The 19,835-nt window shown below is 39.0% G+C and overlaps 1 protein-coding gene across 1 annotated transcript in view; it reads right to left on the minus strand.

The window, feature by feature from the left end:
- The window catches only part of PDE6D (phosphodiesterase 6D), a 47,061-nt gene that overhangs the window by 20,226 nt on the left and 7,000 nt on the right, over nucleotides 1-19,835 (minus strand). The window lies entirely within an intron of this gene.

The raw sequence follows: 19,835 nt of genomic DNA on the forward strand, positions 1-19,835 counted from the left end.
TAGAAAACTTATGGTACTTTATAAAAATTAAAGAATTCAAGAGAGAAAATTGATTTTATTTTAGAGAAGAGGAGAAAAGAGTTGGTGATAGTCTGGTGAAGGAGGATGCTAACAGGGAGACCCTTCAAGAACCTCAAGTATGAAATGAAAAAAAAAAGAAGTTAATGTAGAACAGGTAGGTGGTAGTGGTGGAAAGTACACTAAAGTATACCAATAATTAGTATGATACTAGCACAAAAATAGGCAGATTGACATACCAGAAAACCTAACCATGACCCCAGCATATATTAAAACTTTTAGATATGCTAAATTCCAAATCAGTGAAGAAAAACTATCTTACACTGTTGACTATAATATACTCCAATTGGCCTCGAGAGGTAGATATAAATAAAATAATATTTATATGACCTAAGGATAAGGAAGGCCTCTCTAAGCAGAAAAACAAAAGAAATCATAAACAACTAAAGTATATACAATTCCATAGAAAAAGTTCAGGACCTGAGCAGTTTTAGCAGGGCGGGGTGGGAGGGGGGGGCCTAGGGCTGGGAACGAGGATCATGTATTCAAACTGTTTTAAGTTTTTACAAGGAGAATGTATTTGTGGATTACTTGAGTTAACTAAATTTAATTTTAAAAGTATTTCAGAAAGTAAAAACATAGAACACCTTCTACATCTCAAAACCATGACAAATAAATTTAAGTCAAATTGAAACCTAGAAAAATATTTATAATATGACAAGCCAAGGGACAAGGTCTTTACTATACAAGGGGCATTTATATAAGAAAAAGATAAAACGCTTCAAAAGAACACTAGGCAAAACACGGGAGAAATGCAAATTGTCACCTGTTACACTGGCCCCCTGAGCCTGGCCCTTGGAGTAGGTGAGGGAGAAAGAGCTGTCCTCCCCAGGGTTCCCGGGGAAGCCACTCCTTGGGGGAGGGTCAGGTTTCAGTGAAGCTGGCAGAAGGGAGGGAGGGCTCTGTGAAGAGCTCCAGCAGGGAGGGGATTTTGTGTAGACTGGAAAAGGGCTTCCTGACAGGGTGGGGTTGGGGAGAACTGGGTGGAGTATAAAGCAAGGGGATGAGACCACCAGAAAGGACTGGTGCCAGGAGGAGCCCGCATTTTGGGAGGTACAGGAAATTCACAGGAACAGAGTCATGGAGTCATTTATAGCCTATTCTCAAGGTTTCCAACTTCGACAAATTTATTTTGGTGCCAAAATTGCCCGAGGGCTTTGTCTCTTTGGGCATCGACCTTCATAACCTCCCCTGACTTTCCTTTCCAGCCAGTCACCCAAGCCTGCTATTTCTTCCATTTTCATTTTTTTTTTAATCCCATCTGTACACTACCACCAGACTACTGTTTCTAAAATATCACTTGGATTGTGTCACCTCCCTGCTCACAAACCTTTCAGTGCTTCCTGCTGTCACCAGATCAAGTGTAGACACACACCCTCGTCCGACACCCAGAGTTAACTGAGGTGTCTCCGGTTTACCTCAAAAACCATCTGCTCCACCCAAAGCAGTTCAATCACTCGGACCTGTCTGTATATGTGACAGTGTCCCCCAGACCTTTTTTCTGCTTCTCCTAGGCCTGATTTCACACCCAAAACACCCTTTTCTTTCCTTTTTACTTCTCCATATGCTAGCATTCCTTCATACGCAGCTGCCTGCCCTCTCCTCCCACCAGTGCACAGGGTGGGCAAAGCACAGCAGGAGTCCCACAGCTCTGGAGAGGATCGTGGCTCTGCCATTTCACAGTTTCATGACCTTGGGCTTAGCTTCTTAAGGCTTAATTTGCTTCAACTCCAAAATGTAATAACTACTCATCTCATATGATTTTTGTGAAGATTCAATGAGAATTAATGACTGTAAAACTATACAGTGCCTGGAACACAGTAAGTACTCACTAGATTAGTATTAATATTATTGTCCAAATACACTCTTTTCTCTGAGTATAAAGTCTTTCCTACTAGCTTGTAATAGCTTGTGTGCACTGTTATTTTATCTCTTACGTTTAAACTTTTTATATTTAGTCTTATTTCCTCATGGTTTACACACTTCATCTCATTAACACTTGGTGTGCCAAGCCCTGTATTACATGCTTTACAGACAAAAACCCCATGAGTTGGGTCTCTACCTGTATTACTTCACTTTCTGGATGGGAAAACTAAAGTTTGGAGATATTAAAAACTCTACCTAATATTAAATAGCTAGTAAATAGTGGGATGAAGATACAGGTGATTTTTTTGACTATTTCTCAAATTGAAAGCTGCCTAGGATTTCTACGAATGATCACTGGGCAGTCCTAACGAGCCAGTTCTGTCATTCTTCCCTTACCTCAAGATTTCCCCCAGGGAGGACTGAGCACTGTCACTAGATCTGGCTTCAGTATCACTCCCCAAACAGCCAGAGCCTGTGCTTTCCTCCAGGGACTGCCATTACCCTTTGACTTTCAGAAAGAAAGCGTACTAGAGGCCCCATGTTTTGTTACAGGAGAGAGGAAGATCGTTTCCAGAGTCACAAATCATGCCATCAGACATCAAGAACAAAAACCAGGTTTCCATCAGCAAAAAGCATCCTTTATCTTCCTTTAGTTTTCTGAGGGGGAAAAAAAAAGAGGCTCTTAATAGAAGGAGCCAAGCCTTCAGAGTGTAGAAGAGGCCCACTTTTCCCAAAGGTAACATTCAAAAGAGTGTGAGTCTTAAGAGTCAGAAAGACAAAACCCTAAAGGGCATGGGAAGGAGAGACCCCATTACTATTTATTCTTTACTCTGATCTATTACATGAGAGTGCAACTACATACAACTAAAATTTTTTTTTTTGGTAAGAATTGAATGAACAAAAAAAATGAACCATTATATTAACTGATATTATAATTATGTTTACAAACTGATTTCCAGTGGCATCATCACACATCAGGCCTCTTTAGGAGCCTATAGTTTCCAGACTGTGAAAAAGCATGGGCTCTGAGCTAAACCTGGAAATTTTACCTTGCTAACTCATACACTGTTTTGGCTGGTAAAATTTAAAGAACTTCTCCAAAATAGCCAAACAAAAGAAACCAACAGCCATAAAACAACAACAAAAAGCAAACTTCTCACATCCAGGAAAGGATACAAAAACAACAGGATCATTTACTTAGGAAATAAATACGCCTCCCCTATCTTTAACCACCTAGGATACTAGGAGTGGAATATACATCCCCATCAGTAGGGGACCAACCAACCCACTGTCAGCCTCTGGAAACCCTGCGCGTGGATTCTCTAAGGCTCTATATGTAACTCCCTGAGTTGGGAGACTGGGATTGATGGATAACTAACAGGGGTTCTGAGGTTTTCCCCTTTGTTCATCCAGTTGTCAAACTCTCCCCAGAGGCTCTTTACTTGTGGAGAGATGGCAAAGAACTTTCTTTACAATGTTTTTTGTTATTCTTTCGTACCAGTCAAAAAAGAATTACATGGATTGGATAAATTAATATTGTTAAGACGGCAACATTCCTCACACTAATCTACAGATTCAACTTAATCTTTATCAAAATCCTAGCTGGCTTTTCTGCAGAAATTGACAAACTGATCCTAAAATTCATCTGGAAATAAACAGACTCAGAGCAGCCAAACAATCTTGAGAAAGAGAACAAAGTTGGACAACTCACACTTCCCGATTTCAAAACTTACTACACGGGCCGGCCCAGTGGCTGAGCGGTTAAGTGCGCGTATGCCGCTACTGGCGGCCGGTGTTGGATCCCGGGCGCCCACGCCGCACCGCTTCTCCAGCCATGCTGAGGCCACGTCACACATACAGCAACTAGAAGGATGTGCAACTATGACATACAACTACCTACTGGGGCTTTGAGGGCAAAAAAAAAAAAAGGAGGAGGATAGGCAATAGATGTTAGCTCAGAGCCAGGCTTCCTCAGCAAAAAGAGGAGGATTAGCATGGATGTTAGCTCAGGGCTGATCTTCCTCACACAAAAAATAAATAAATAAAACTTACTACAAAGCTACAGTAACCAAGATACTGTGGTACTGGCATAAAGACAGACATACAGATCAATGGGATAGAATTGAGAATCCATAAATAAACCTCACATTTATGGTCAATTGATTTTTTTTTTAATTTTTTTAAATTTTATTTATTTATTTATTTATTTATTCATTCATTCATTCCCCCCAAAGCCCCAGTAGATAGTTGTATGTCACAGCTGCACATCCTTCTAGTTGCTGTATGTGGGACGCGGCCAAAGCATGGCCGGAGAAGTGGTGTGTCGGTGCGCACCCGGGATCCGAACCCGGGCCGCCAGCAGCGGAGCACGCACACCCAACTGCCAAGCCACAGGGCGGCCCTATGGTCAACCGACTTTTGACAAGGGTGCCAAGACAATTCAATGAGAGAAAGAATAGTCTTTTCAACAAACGGTGCTAGGACAACAGGATATCTACATGCAAAAAGAATAAAGTCAGACCCCCAACTCTCACACCATACAAAAAAATTAACTCAAAATGGATCATAGAACCAAATGTGAGAGCTAAAGTTATAAAACTCTTAGAAAAAAATATAGGAGTAATATTTGTGACCTTGAGTTAAGCAAAGCCTTCTTAGATAAGACAACAAAAACACAGTGACAAAAGAAAAAACAAATTGGACTTCATCAAAATTAAAAACTCTTATGCTTCAAAGGACACTATCAAGAAAGTGAAAAAACCCACAGAATGGGAGAAAATATTTGCATATCATAGATCTAATAAGGAAATTGTATCCAGAATATATAAAGAACTCTTACAACTCAACTATAAGACAAATAACCCAATTAAAAAAGGGGCAAGACTCTGAAGAGACATTTCTCCAAAGAAGATACACAAATGGCCAATAAGCATGTGAAAAGATGTTCAACATCATTAGTCATCAGGAAATACAAATTAAAACCACAAAGAGATACCACTTTATACCCTGTAGGATGGCTATTATCAAAAAGACATAATAACAAGTGTTGATGAGGATGTAGAGAAATTAGAACCCCCACACACTGCTGTTGGAAATGTAAAATGGTGCAGCCACTTTGGAAAAGAGTCTGGCAGTTCCTCAAAAGGTTAAACATACAGTTAGCATACGGCCCAGCTATTCTACACCTAGGTATATGCCCAAGAGAAATGAAAACATATGTTCACACAAAAACTTGAACATGAATGTTCATAGCAGCATTATTCATAACAGCCAAAAAAGTGGAAATAGCCCAAATGTTCATCAACTGATGAATGGATAAATAAAAAGTGGTATATCCACACAATGAACTATTATTTGGCCATAAAAATGAATTAAGTTCTGATACATGGTACAACATGGATGAACTCTGAAAACATTATCTTAAGTGAAAGAAGCCAGTCACAAAAGACCACAAAACATATTCTATGATTCCATTTATGTGAAATACCTAGAATAGGCAAATCTATAGAGAAAGTAGATTAATGGTTTCCTAGGGCTGGGGTGGAAGGGTAGGGGAAATGGGAATGATCACTGATGGGTACAGGGTTTCTTTTTGGGGTGATAAAATGTTCTAAAAGTGATTATGCTTATGGTTGCACAACATTGTGAATACACTAAAAACCACTGAATAGTATATTTTATTTTATTTATTTATTTATTTATTTTTTAAGATTTTATTTATTTTTTCCCCCCAAAGCCCCAGTAGATAGTTGTATGTCATAGCTGCACATCCTTCTAGTTGCTATATGTGGGACTCGGCCTCAGGATGGACGGAGAAGTGGTGCCTCGGTGCGCGCCCGGGATCCGAACCCGGGCCACCAGCATCGGAGCGTGCGCACTTAACCACCAAGCCACGGGGCCGGCCTGAATAGTATATTTTAAATGGGCGAATTGTATGTTATGGTGAATTATATCCCAATAAAGCTGTTTTATATATATATAAGAATTATAGAGATATCAAGAAAAGGCCTTCAAAATTAATAAAAGGGTCACAAAATGTTTCAAAAGCAAAAATCCACTAAAGAATCAGAGACACTTGGTAAGCATGTGAAAAAGGAGTCTGTAGGTATAGAAAGGATCTAGCACAAATATGAAATATATATTCTTGGTCTGGATCTATTCTGAAAAACAAACATATAAAAAACAAAAACATGTTATATTTCAATTATATCTCAATAAAACTGGGGAACAAAACCACTAAGGAGAGTCTAGCACAACCTGTTCCACCTTGCTTTGCAGTTTTATTGTATAAATAATTTTTAAAAAGTCTAGTGTGCACACGAACTCTACAGATATATGAAAAGCTTAATACTAGTTATTTCTCATGCCCAAATAAACCTTCCATCCTAATGTTTTCTAAATTGCTTTAATAATAATAAAAAATACAGAACTGGGCTATCAACCCTACTACGGTCAGCAATGAAATCCATCATTCATTTGCACAGCGCCTTACAGTTTATCAATCACTTTTACACATATTATTTCAGCTGACCCTCTTGAAGCAGGTATTATCACCATTTAAGATGAAGAAACAGCCTCAGAGACATTAGCAGACTTACTTAAAGCCTCATAGCTAGTGAGAGGTAGAGACAGATTAGAACCGAGATCTTGTCTCTACTAAGCCACCTTCTAAGCATATAAAGAAACTGCTCTTTTGTACAGAATATTCCTTTATTTTACTACAATTTTTCTTGGTTAATTTTCTCTTAAACATAGTGTTTGGAACTCATTTTAAATAGTAATTTGGCACGTACTGAAACATAGTTTAATATACAGTATAATATATATTCTACCTTACTCTCAATCATATATCTCATTTTTTAAAAATCAAAAAACTATTACTTAGGATGAACAAATTTCAAGCTGACTACCACAAATAGTTTCTGACTAGTGCTTAAGAAGTCACAATAATGCTTCAGGGCAATAACTGAGCTAGGCATCCAAAAATCAAACATGCATTTAATTTACCTAATATATTAACATGAGTGGTCAGAGAAATATTCTTCCCTTAATTTGTATTTTCACATCTTATTTAAGAATTAAGGCACTATGATTACAGACAGTAAATACACATCCTCCAAAACATAGTATCATTATGAACATAAATAGACGTGGTCTAAAAATCTAACGCCCAAATTTTGATATAATTTTAGATAAAAGGCATCATAATGACTTTTCCTCTATTTTCCCTCCCAAATAGTCATCTACTTTACAGTTGTTAAACACTGGTGTTAATTAATAATCAACTTACAAATGGTTAAAAAAAAATCAAGTTAACCCAGATTTGAATATGACCAAAGTGTTTTGGATTATAACAAGGCTGAAGTGGACATTTGATTTGTCCAACATTTACTGAACATTTGTGAGTATTAGGCTCAGGGCTAGGATATACTAGATTAATAAGACATGATCGCTGTAGTTCTCCTCCAGGTAGGGAAAACCACCAGGTAAAAGAATAATTACAATGCAATGTGAGAAGGACTATCTATAATGGAGGCTTGTACAAAGTACCATCTTTGGCTAGCTTGTGATCAGGTCTTATGAGATAAGATAAGTATCAGTGTCTAAAACATGCCTCCAAAGCTGAATATCCACCCACTAACCTGTATCACCTTTCAACACTGTGCCGTACCCAGGTGTCTCATCTTTTCCTGATTTGCATATTCAGACAAGACAGCCAAAGTTGATGGCCCACCATCTCAGGTTAAGGCACAAACTCAGATCAAACTCTGCTCAAAGGAACACACATCCTGTCATAACCTTAGTCAACAGGAACAGCTCCTGAAGTCTTTAGGTTGTGAAGTGCCTTGGAATGCTTCTCCTCAGAAGAAATGCTAAGTTTAAAAGCTCTGTTAGTCAGAACTTCAATTCTGTGAGTAAAATATTAAGCCTGTTTCTCTGAAACCAAAAACTGCTCATTTCTGAAACTTTTACATACATATTCTGGTAGAGAAAAGGCTAAATGAGGTAAAAGTTGACAGAACTTTTCTCCTGCAGAGTAAGCCATTGTGCATCTTTAAATAGGTTCCCCAACTGCAGAATGTGTTTCCTTTCTTTTGATTTTAAAGAGACCATTAGCAAAATTATTCTCTTTCCATATAATGCAACTGGACTGGGTCAAGAACAAACAGTTTTATAGGCAGATCATTTTTTTTTTTTTTTGTGAGGAAGATCAGCCCTGAGCTAACATCCATGCTAATCCTCCTCTTTTTGCTGAGGAAGACCGGCTCTGAGCTAACATCTATTGCCAATCCTCCTCCTTTTTTTCCCCAAAGCCCCAGTAGATAGTTGTATGTCATAGTTGCATATCCTTCTAGTTGCTGTGTGTGGGACGTGGCCTCAGCATGGCCAGAGAAGTGGTGCGTCAGTGCGCGCCCGGGATCCGAACCCGGGCCGCCAGTAGCGGAGGGCACGCACTTAACCGCTAAGCCACGGGGCTGGCCCCCAGATCATTTTTTTGAAGTTGTCGGACTGGTATTTGCTCCCAAGATTTGGCAAAGAGGATGTACCTGACTTTCTTTGATTATAACATAGCTTGGCCAACCATATACCATTGAGGTTTTCAAGATGTTTAGCTCTAAGGATTTTCCAGTTTTCCATATCATAATGTACATATTAATGCAGAGGAAACTCAAAATATAAGAGAGATTAGTTGTCGTGAAGCACAATTCCAACTAAAGCAAAAAGGATTTGAAGAACAAGTTTAGAAATATAATTCCCTCCAATAGAACACGTAAATTGCAATCCAAACATGGTTAAGAATTCCCTGGGGTACAGAATCTTCTGAGATGGTAAAGTCAAGTCCTGTGTGTTTAAGAGCTCAAAAAAAGTGCTAGTACTCAGCTGCTGATAGTTGCAAAAGCCCCTGGGAAGATCTGATCCAACCTCACTGCAGTTTCAGCAGTTTCACCTCCATTTAAATGGGGATAATACTGGCTTCCAGGGACAAGGAAAGCTTCCAAATACTAAAGGTTTCCAAGAGTTAAAGAGTCAGTCTCTCCAAGACCCCAGTCAGTATGTAAACATACTTTTTAAGGTAAAAATCCAGTCATCTTGGGTAAGGATTCACTTTAAACAATATAAAAGCCTATGTAAATGATATTTAATGGTATGAGAAAATATTTGTAATATACTGATATGTGAAAAAGGATAAAAATTTTTAAAAATTAAAAAGCAGTTTACAAAGCATGTATAATGTGATCACATTTATTAAAAAGTATATATACACATATGAGGATTCTTTACCAAAAGAATTCATGGCTATTATAGAAAGTTTGGAAAAATAGAGGACAAAAAACAAGAAATAGCTGTAATCCATAATCCAGAGATTACCATTTAATATTTTGGTGATATATTTTCCAATTTTTTTCTGTGCATTTATACTTCCTCTCATTAGATATAATTGCAAAAAATACAGTTTTTTTTAGTCATTAGTCTTGCATTGATTAGAATATACATGATATTCTAAGAAACTAGGGCAAATTATAAGATTTATGTACAACAGTGGTTCTCAACCTTGGCTGCATATTAAAATCACTTAGGGAGCGTTTAAAACTCCCAATGCCTGGACCACCCCTCAGACCAATTAAATCAGAATGTCTAGAGACGGGACTCAGGTATCAGTATTTTCCAAGTTCCCCAGGTGATTCAACTGAACAGCCAGGGTTGAGAACCACCACTTGACAGAGCTGCCCACCCGCTTTGAGCAAAACATAATTTACAGCAATGCTTTCTTAAACTTTCACTTGCATACAAATCACCCATGGATCTTGAGAAAATATAGATTCTGGTTCGGTGGGTCTTGGCTAGGACCTGAGATTCTGCATTTCTAACCAGCTCCTGGGTGATGCCAATGCTACTGGTTCAGGGACCATACTTTGAGTAGCTTTGGGCTTCTGGGAAAGAAAACTTTTATTTTTTTGAGGAAGACTGGCCCTGCGCTAACATCCGTGCCCATCTTCTTCCACTTTATATGGGACGCCGCCACAGCATGGCTTAACAAGCGGTGCATCGGTGCGCGCTCGGGATCTGAACCAGCGAACCCTGGGCCGCCACAGTGGAGTGCACGCACTTAACTGCTTGCACCACCGGGCCAGCCCCTGGGAAAGAAAACTTTTAAAGAATAGGAAGAAAAAATGATAGGCACTGAAGCCCATATTCTATACCACCAAACAGGGAGGGGTGGTCTACAATGGATGAACAAAGAATTGATACCAGGAGTTAAGTTATTTCTAGGAAATAAGATTTTAGGGAACTAAAAGAAAGTTTGGAACGACAACACATTTTTCAGGGGAAAAACAGTCACTGGAGTGTACATATTTTGTGTGCACAAAGGAGGGCAAGCAAGCATGGGGGAGAAGAGAGGTGAGCAGTGAGAGAAAAAGATCAAATGTCTAAAAATTGTTAAAGAAAAAATAAAACCCTCAGCTGCAGTGCTGGAAAGGGATAGACAAACACCAAACAGGGACCTGAAGAATTTATTTCTCTGCCAAAAGCATGTTTGGGAACAAGTATAGCTAATAAACTGAAGTTGGTGTAGATTAATAACCATCTTCCATCAACTTCCTCCTGGGGACTTAAGAAGAGACCCCAGGAGTATAAGTTTCCCGTGGCAGTGCTTTAGGAACCAACAACAAACAGTGGACTATATGCCCAAACGCCTCTCTTAGTGTGCAGAAAGAACATCAAGAAGCTCAAACACGGCGTCTCTTTGTGGCTTCTCGGCAATACCCTCCTTTGAATTTCTAAACTTCACTAGAGCTGTAACCAAAAAAAAAAAAAGGGGGGAAAACTGTTGTTTTCCTCAGGGCTTTCCCATTAGAAGTTGGAAATGTTTAGTATAATTTTAAGACTGATAACGTAAATATTTAATATAAAAATATTCATAAGTCACTACCAGATCGTTATTCCTCCAAAATAATTTCTAAAGACAGTAAAATAGGAAAATTTTCACGTAAAATTACCTAGAGCAATTAAATGAATCAGCTGGTATACTTTATCAGACATTTCTTATCAAATGGGCCATATCTAAGTAAATTTCTGTTTAAGTGAACAGAAGAAACTTAAGGGGAAGATTTTACCAAGAAATGGAAAGAAATCTGCTGTCAGATGACTCATGTTACACATCTCTTGGGTGTAAGGATCTTTGGCAGAAACAAATGCAATCATAACAGCACCACTGATATTTACACCCAGCATCTTTTCACTGTATAATGACGATGGCTAACACGTATTGAGTGCCAGGCACTGGGCTAAGTGCTTCATCATACCTAAATTAATCCTCACAACCCTATGAAACAGGCAATATTATTGGAGCCCTCACATGCCTGAGGAATCTGTGGTTTAGGGATGGGAAGTACTTTGCTTAGGAAGCCATTTAAGTGGTAAAGTTGGTTTTTGACTGCCTGATTTCAACATCCATGCTCTTAATGTTTATATGGCACGATCAGCTATCCTACACACACAGTTTGTACTCGGGAAAGAGTACACTCAAGATTGGGGGATAGAAGATGAATGAGTCATGATTCCTAAGTTCATGGTACAGGACAAGCAGTCCTTCCAGGACATGAGGCTAGAAAGGCACCTCCAAATACTGCAGGACACAGGATGCCTTTGGTGTTGTAGAAGGCCAGCTCAGATTATGCTGCTAGTGTTCCAGAGGTTAGAACTCACTTACTTTGGGGTCCCTAATTCTTGATCTTTTATATATCCTTGATGTGTAATAGGCATATTTAAAAGAGGACATGTTGTGTGACTAGAGACACTATTTTCTAGCTTAGGCAAACTTTCCAGAAATGATTGAACCACATTGAACTATATAAAATCGATACAGCAATGTCCATGTAGCAACTCTAGTACCAGTTGAGGGGTTGGTCTCTTTCGCATTTAAATGATAAGGGGTGTCGCCTGATAATTCAGTCCAGTCAGGATTGCGAGAATAGAAGCAGTCTAAGATTGAGGTTCTGGTCTCTCTTCTGAGTTTCTACAAAATCTCCAAAGGGTAAGGGAAACCCATTCATTATATTAGCCTAACGATGGCTATAAAGGTCAATAATTCTTAATCTATGGTTTATTACCAATGCAGACAGATAAAGAAAGCCCTAACTTGCATTTCTCAGAGCTAGCTTCCTAACAGTCTTGTTTAACTTGATAATTGCAGACATATAAGGCCAGGGAAAAGCTGAACAATACTTCCAGCCTTCTCTGGCATGTGGCTACATTCATTGCTTAAAGCTAGTCCTCAAAGAGGGGACAGGGTAAAAGAATTAATATTTGAGTACCTACATTCAATACATATGCCAAGTGCTATACTAAGAGCCCCTCTCTTTTCTATTTTTCAATCTTATCTAATACTGGCACCCACACGAAATAGTGGTGTTCTCAGAAGTTAAATACCTTTCTCAGGAACTCACAGCTAGTAAACCACATAGCTGGCATTCAGACAGAGGTCTGTCCAACCTATATACTCTCGGAAAGAGAGTGACTTCAGTCAGCTGCAGGGTCCTGGGTATCTTTGTGAGGACAGGCCTCCAGAGCTAGAAGAGCTGAGGCAACTGATAAGAGAGTGAGAAAGGCAGGCAGACCCCCAAATATACCATGGAAATGGTCCTTTTGCTCTTCCGAACAATGTTCTCTTGGGATATGGTTAGTAGAGAATGAGGACGATGTACTGAGTTATTGATGCCATACTGATCCATGATGGAAGCAAAAGTCTATTTATGGTAATAAAACTTCCCTATTATAAGTTGTATTCAAATATTATTTGAGTTTAAATATTTCAAAATAATGATCTCCTTCAAATGCAGCTATGTGTTCAATTATTGAAAAGTAGACCTCCTGCTTTCCTATCCCCTGAATGATACCATTAATTCCTCTTATTTGAAGGGAATTCAAGACCTTACAATTTGCTTTTAAGAACTGAAAATCTGCAGTGTTGTAAGCAATCTGAAATTATCTTAATTGACATAGAAGCCTTGTTTGTTTGTTACAAAGTTTTTGATAAGAAGACTTCTTACTCTATTCAGCTAATCTTCTGAGAAGACAGAGAAGGAAAAGTCTCAGGCAAGGAGAGCATTTGGCAGTATGGTGCATATTACAACATGGAGAAATACTTTGATTCCAAGAGCAGGGGTTAGTATTTGAAATCAATCCTAGCAACTGTATATTTGCTCGTAAGAGCTAGTTTAGATAGGCGGGTTGATATCTTTCTGCAGATATTTAGAGTAAGTTTTATGTATGCAGCAAGATCAAAACTAATATTTCTCAGAAATTCACACATGTGATTTACTAATATATATCTGCCTTACTAGAAAGTCAAAGGAACGATGTTCAGAGAGAGTGATGAGAAAAAGTTTGTTTTACACGGAGGGTAATATTATTATAGGGCAGTTTACTTTCTCACAATCATTTCCTTCCAATTCTTCAAAGACAGCTGATACTATCATTTCTTCCTTCCTACTACTATAATCATGCTAACCATCTAATTCAGATATTTATTCCCCAAACACACATTGAAGTTCTGCGTATCGGGCACAAGTTGTATTGGGGATTCTACAGCTGTTACTCAAAATGTGGTCCACACACTGGTGCTGCTTTGTGAATCCATTTGTTATCAGTCTGTGACAAGATAAGCATTCAAATTTTTTAGTAGCAATTTAGCAGAGTAATCTGTTTGTTGATTCTAATAATAAAATTTTTTGACTTTTACTTTGTATGTCATTTGTCCAATAATTCATTTTTATTTATTTTATAAAAATATTGTTCTAAAAAATTAGAAGTAAAAACCTGGTTCTTTACCAGTGATAGCTGAAGAAGCATTGTTCCAGATAATATAAAGACAAGACCTCTGCTCTGGACCCATCTCAGTTTAATCTTATGTGAGTGTCCAATAAAAAAAGTCCTTCCCTCCTCAGACATAGACATTCCTGAAGAACATACAAAGTTCAGGCTTTGTAAATAGGTTTGGGGAATACTGATTTTTTTTTTTAAAAAGGGTTAACAAAAGGTTAAAAAAGTTAATAAAGTAAGTTAATAAAAGGTTAAAAAAAAGCAATAGAGAAGGGTGAGAGAGGAAGGTAGTGTCAAGTAGAAAGGACCATCTGACAAAGAACAGGAAATCCACCAGGAGGCAGCAGGGATAATAAATTGCTATAAGCCTGGGGTAAAGAAGTCAAGATGGTAAATACTGGAGGAAGGAAGACACTGAGTCTAGTCTGCCATCCATTCCATTCTCCAGGGTCACTTCCTGCCTCAGCCCCTAGACGCACCCTATCCTCCGGCCATGCCTAACTGCTGCACTTCCCAGAGACATCATATTCTTGTGCTTCAGTGCTTAGCACAGCTGCTCCACTTCGCCTAGAATGTGCATCCCACCCTCCAGCACTCCCCTTAAAGATCTAGTGCTATGTCAACCTCCTCTCTAATCGTGGTCCCTGATACACCCCCAGGCAAAGCTATCTGATCCCTCCTCGGTGCACTTGTACACTTGTTTACACCTTGTACACTTGTTTGCAAGTCAAATTCCACTGGCATTATATTATTTATCTTTCTCTTCTCAGTGCTCCGCACATAATCGATACTCAAATATGTGTTGAACCACACTGAGCATCAGAGAGCAAGCCAGAGGGGTTGATTAGAATTCTCTTTCAGGTGGAACAGCTAGAAAGCAAGGCTCATTGAAGAGTGTCTAGGAACCAAACCAGGAGAGCTGCTCATTCAGGGTTTAGCAGGCTGTGGAAAGGGCAACTTAGAGCTGCAGCTCAGCAAAAAGAAAAAAGCAAACAAACCAAAAAAACCCCATTCTCCCTAAGGAGAATAGCTAAGTCAGTCAGCCAAATTGCAGGTAAAAACATATTAGAATTTAAAAGCCCATTCTGCATTGAGGTAAATTCATGACTTGGCAGAGTACCTGTAAATTATATACGGGCATGCAGCTCATTACCTATAGCCTGAGGAATTTCAAGGTAAGTAGAATTTTCAAACAAAATGGCTGACTAAGCACATAATGATGTATGCTAATGTCTACTATGGCAGACCAGAGCAATGTGAGGCAAAGTTTCAATACCAAGGTCAGAGGCATAAGAAAAACCTCTCCCTTCTCATTCCTCTGGGGTGGAAGCAGCTGCAATGATCAGCAGTAAACAAAGGGAGTTTCTGTTTAGTGGTATCCTGAGCATTTTCATCACAGGAATGCCTTTCTTTGCTCCGCTTTCCTAGTTTTTGGTTGTGACTTTTTCTTTTTCTTCTTGTTTGCTGTCTTTTAACACTCTGCCTTTATGATCTCTCCCCTCTCAAACTCTCTCCTCCTTGCTTACTTTCTAAACTCATCTCCTTCTTTTACTCCCACCTTCATTAATTCTTAAATATCACTCCTGTCAAAGCCCTCCTTCTAGGCTTCTTCTGCATAGCACTAGTTATACAGAGCATCCTGTCTTTTAGTACATTCTTAAGAACCAATTCTAATTCATGGACATTTAAACATCTTACTCTGCCCAATAATTTCCCAATTAATTTCCCTGTGGTATTTTTCCTATTTATGGGGGACAAGGTGAGAAAATATAGATGGATCCCTGAGAAACCAGGTTTCAGTATCCTTGACACGTAATATGCAGCACTGTAATCAGTGGTGATATCTCTGTGAAATAATACTCTGGCCCTGGCAAAGGTACTGTGCTTGGAAAGCATACAATCCAAATTCAAACTGGCCTGAGAAACAGCGGAGGCAAGTAATTTAGTAATGAGAAAAAGATCACTATTAGTAACATAACACACTCTTCTAACTAGCTAAGTCAAACAATGGAACAAACCTTTCTTTTTATAGCAGGTCTATTATTCTACTGATATGTGCAGTTATGTGCCTGAAACTGGTCAGAAATGAGCTAGAATAGACATAGCCAAAGAGATTCTTAGAGACTCCTTTTGCATTTTTATTTGCTTCCTAGAACCTCCTGACTGAAGAAGAGATAATACAAGGCCCTTTCCCAAGGGTGCACTCTCAAAAGGATCAGACACTGTTTCATATATATTACTGGAGGCATAGAAATATTGCTTTGAATCCTGTCAAAATCTACATTCAGAGATCCCTGACTTTAACCTAGTTTTAAAAAAATGCTACAGCATTAAGAGGGAAATCAACTTCCTCAAGTTATAACCCTCTTAAAAAAATAAAAGCAAAGCCAAAGATGATTTGGCTTTCAAATGGGACGTATGTGTCATATACAGGGCTTCCTTTGCTATCACTCAACAGCAACAATTACTTCCCAGAAGTGTGAAAAAAGGCTTCAGATGTCTAAGCTGGAGTAAAAAAGAATCACTTACACTCTGGCTTTATCAATACCCCGAAATATGAAATCTATAAATTTGCAAAACAGAAAGCAACCTGAACTTGAAAGCAGAGACAAATAAATAATTGTAACAACGCAATAGTAAGCACAATGCCTTTGTAGGGCTATGGTTTTTAAAGTGAGTTGGCATACATTATTTCACTCAAATTTTATAAGGTCTCTGTAAGGCAGACAGAGAAAGCGTTATCCTTGTTTTATAGATGTTAAGCAACTTGCGCAAAGTTGGAGAGCTTAAACAGGTGATTTCCATTCTTTAATAAAAATCTCTCTACCTGCTCAAGCTAGTCCTCTTATCTCTGCTTTCCTAGGTCACCAGATTTCTTGAAAGAGTAATCTATTCTTGGTGACTCTATTTCCTCATCTATGACCCATTTTTGAATCTTGGCAGATTATAGTTAATTTGTTATCTCAAATACCTACTATTCTCAAAAAGGTCACCTATGACCTATAAGGTATCATGGGATTCTCAGTAGTCTCAAATATTCGTTGAATGAATGAAATTTCCAGCAATTCCAAGGACTTGGTTTTTGTTTGATTTTTTTTTGGTGAGGAAGATTAGCCCTGAGCTAATACCTGTTGCCAATCCTTCTCTTTTTGCTGAGGAAGATAGGCTCTGGGCTAACATTTGTGCCCATCTTTCTCTACTTTATATGTGGGACACCTGCCACAGCATGGCTTGACAAGCAGTGCATAGGTCTGCACCCAGGATCCGAATCTGTGAACCTGCAAACCCCGGGCTGCCAAAGCAAAGCGAGCGAACTTAACCACTACGCCACCAGGCCGGCCCCAGGACTTGTTTTTTGATCCTCACTCATCCTATTCTTGACCCCAACTCCCCTCTGAAACACTCTCTTCCCTCATTTTTCATGCCATCACTTTCCTTCCTCTTTGCTGCTCTCCAGTATCTTAAAAATTAAACTGCTCAACACCTCCTCATCTTTCAAGATAGCAGTGACCTGTCCACAAACCATCCTTTCCAAACAGAACTGTCACCCAGATAGCGGTGCCACATATGATATAGTTACAACTCTCCTACGATTTGCCCATCCACTCTCTCTCCACCATGTGAAGACACAGGAAGAAGGTAGCCCTTTGCAAGCCAGCAACCGAGCTCTCGCCAGGAACCAAATCAGCCAGCTCCTTGATCTGGGACTTTCCAAACTCCAGAACTGTTGAGAAATAAACGCTTGTTTAAGCCACTCAGTCTGTGGTATTTTGTTATAGCAGCTCTAGCAGACTAATATTTTCTGGAAAATGTCTTTTTTTCAGGTAACTCTAATTGTTAGAAAATTCCTCCTTAGCCCGGGCTAAACCTCGCCCTCTGTACCTAAGGGTTACGGAAAAACAAAGAAGAATATAGGGGATATGACCACAATGGAAGAGAATAATTTTCAAGTGAAAAATACATCTGTGACTTAAACACTGAGGAAAAAGTTTAAACTCAAAATCAATGATACAGCAAAAAAATAAATTCTCCACAGAGACATCATAGTATACAGTAGAAAATAGCAGCTTACAACAAACCAAGGTTCTGCCTTTATGTGAGTGACAACCTCATTAATCCTTAATTCCCCATCTATAAAGAGGGGATAATAATGTACAGAGTTGTTGTGATAATGTAATAATGTATCAAAGTGCTTTGAAAAACTGAAAAAGACTACAAGGTATTATCAGGCCACCCCCTTTCTTCTTGTGGCTATATTTATAGTGTTATTTATATTAGAGCTATTTATGTTTAGTTCTCTAGACTTTATCTAAATTCAGAGAAATTAATTGCTCTCTGTGACTCTGAATCAGTGGATCCACAATGCACTTAACAAAATACTTCATCAATACTGAATATCTAAGAAGAGTTGTCTGAAAAAAAAAAAGGAACCAATATCTTGCTTTAATCATATCAAATCACAAAAAACGGTTGCCTATTTTGGGTGTAGTACATACCTTTTTTTTTTTTTAAAGATTTTTATTTATTTATTTTTTCCCCCCAAAGCCCCAGTACATAGTTGTATGTCATAGTTGCACACCCTTCCAGTTGCTGTATGTGGGACGTGGCCTCAGCACGGCCAGAGAAGCCGTGCGTCAGTGCGCGCCCGGGATCCGAACCTGGGCCGCCAGCAGCGGAGCGCGTGCACTTAACCGCTAAGCCACGGAGCCGGCCCTGTAGTACATATCTTAACAGAAATACTTGCTGAGAAGAATCCTTGTTAACTAAGAGACATTGTCACCAAATCAAAGAACTGCAGTGTTGGAAAGGATCTGAGTCCTTCTGGAGATCATCTACTCGAATTCCTTATCTGATGCATACATAATTTCCCTCTGCAATACGCTTGATGGACAGGCATCCATCTGCGGCTTAAAATACTTTCTGGAAAATGTTTGGGTTTTTTTTCCCCAGGTAACTCTAATTGTTAGCAACTGGGCTAAACTCTGGCCCCTATAACTTCTACCCTTGAGTTTCGTACTTTCTCTGAGAACCACACAGAACACATTTAATTCTTCCTCTTTAGAACAGTTTTTTCTTTAGATGAGAACACTCATGTTCCTTGCCCAACTCTTTTTATCTTCAGTTAAACCTCCTCAGTTCTCCAATTATTGTATGTATGGCACGTTTCAAGTGCCTCTCCTCTAGACCAGCTCCCCTTTGCTGTGCTCTGCTTCACTGCAGACTAAATAAGTTCCTCATGTGTGTTCTTACAGTGGGATTATCACCTTTTTTGCCATAAACAGTGTGCTTCTTTAGTTCAATCCACTGAGATTTTTATGGATACTGGTCTGTAAGGACATACATACATTTGCTTTTCGTCTCAGCTTCAAAATGATCACCAGGTCAAAAGCAAAAAGAGAATGCTGCTCTTAAAATTTTGACAATTTGAGTTTTAAGCATTCAAGCAATGGTTGGAACAGTCAGATTACAAGACAAGATGGCTTTGCAGTACTTTCCTATGATGCTAAAGCTCAGGAATAGGGACAGGTCCACACATTCAGAAGTTAAGTCCTCCTCTACCATGCAGAGTGCTGACAAGTGAGGCCTGTGAGGCAAGAGTGAGATCAAGTCTAATAAGAACCTAGAGCTGCCAAACCTCAGCACCACTGCCAGCCCTTTATCAAATACAGTGATGATACAACCAGAAGTTTCCATGAGAGTCTTACTTGTTATGTTCCATTTCTCCAGAAGTTACTATCATGTTTCACTATAAACCACACACACAATCCTGGAAAGAAATTTAGAAGGTCTGAAGAAGACTGTAAGTATCTAATTATACTACAAATTACTCCCCAAAACGTGAAAGCAGGAATGCCTGTTTAAAAATCCTAAATAACATGATCAATAGGACATTATATTCATTTAACCCATTTAGGATAGCAATAACAACTTCTCAGAGTCCATGCATGAGGATCCCGGAAAACAAACTACCAGTCACAGTCTACATGAAGTCCGTGACTAGACAATCGGTGATCAACAGTGTTCATTGGCTGTATGGGTGGTATGCTTTGGTTGCTTTCCCAGAA

Source organism: Diceros bicornis, chromosome 37, assembly GCF_020826845.1.
Source record: "Diceros bicornis minor isolate mBicDic1 chromosome 37, mDicBic1.mat.cur, whole genome shotgun sequence".
NCBI classification, from domain to species: Eukaryota; Metazoa; Chordata; class Mammalia; order Perissodactyla; family Rhinocerotidae; genus Diceros; species Diceros bicornis.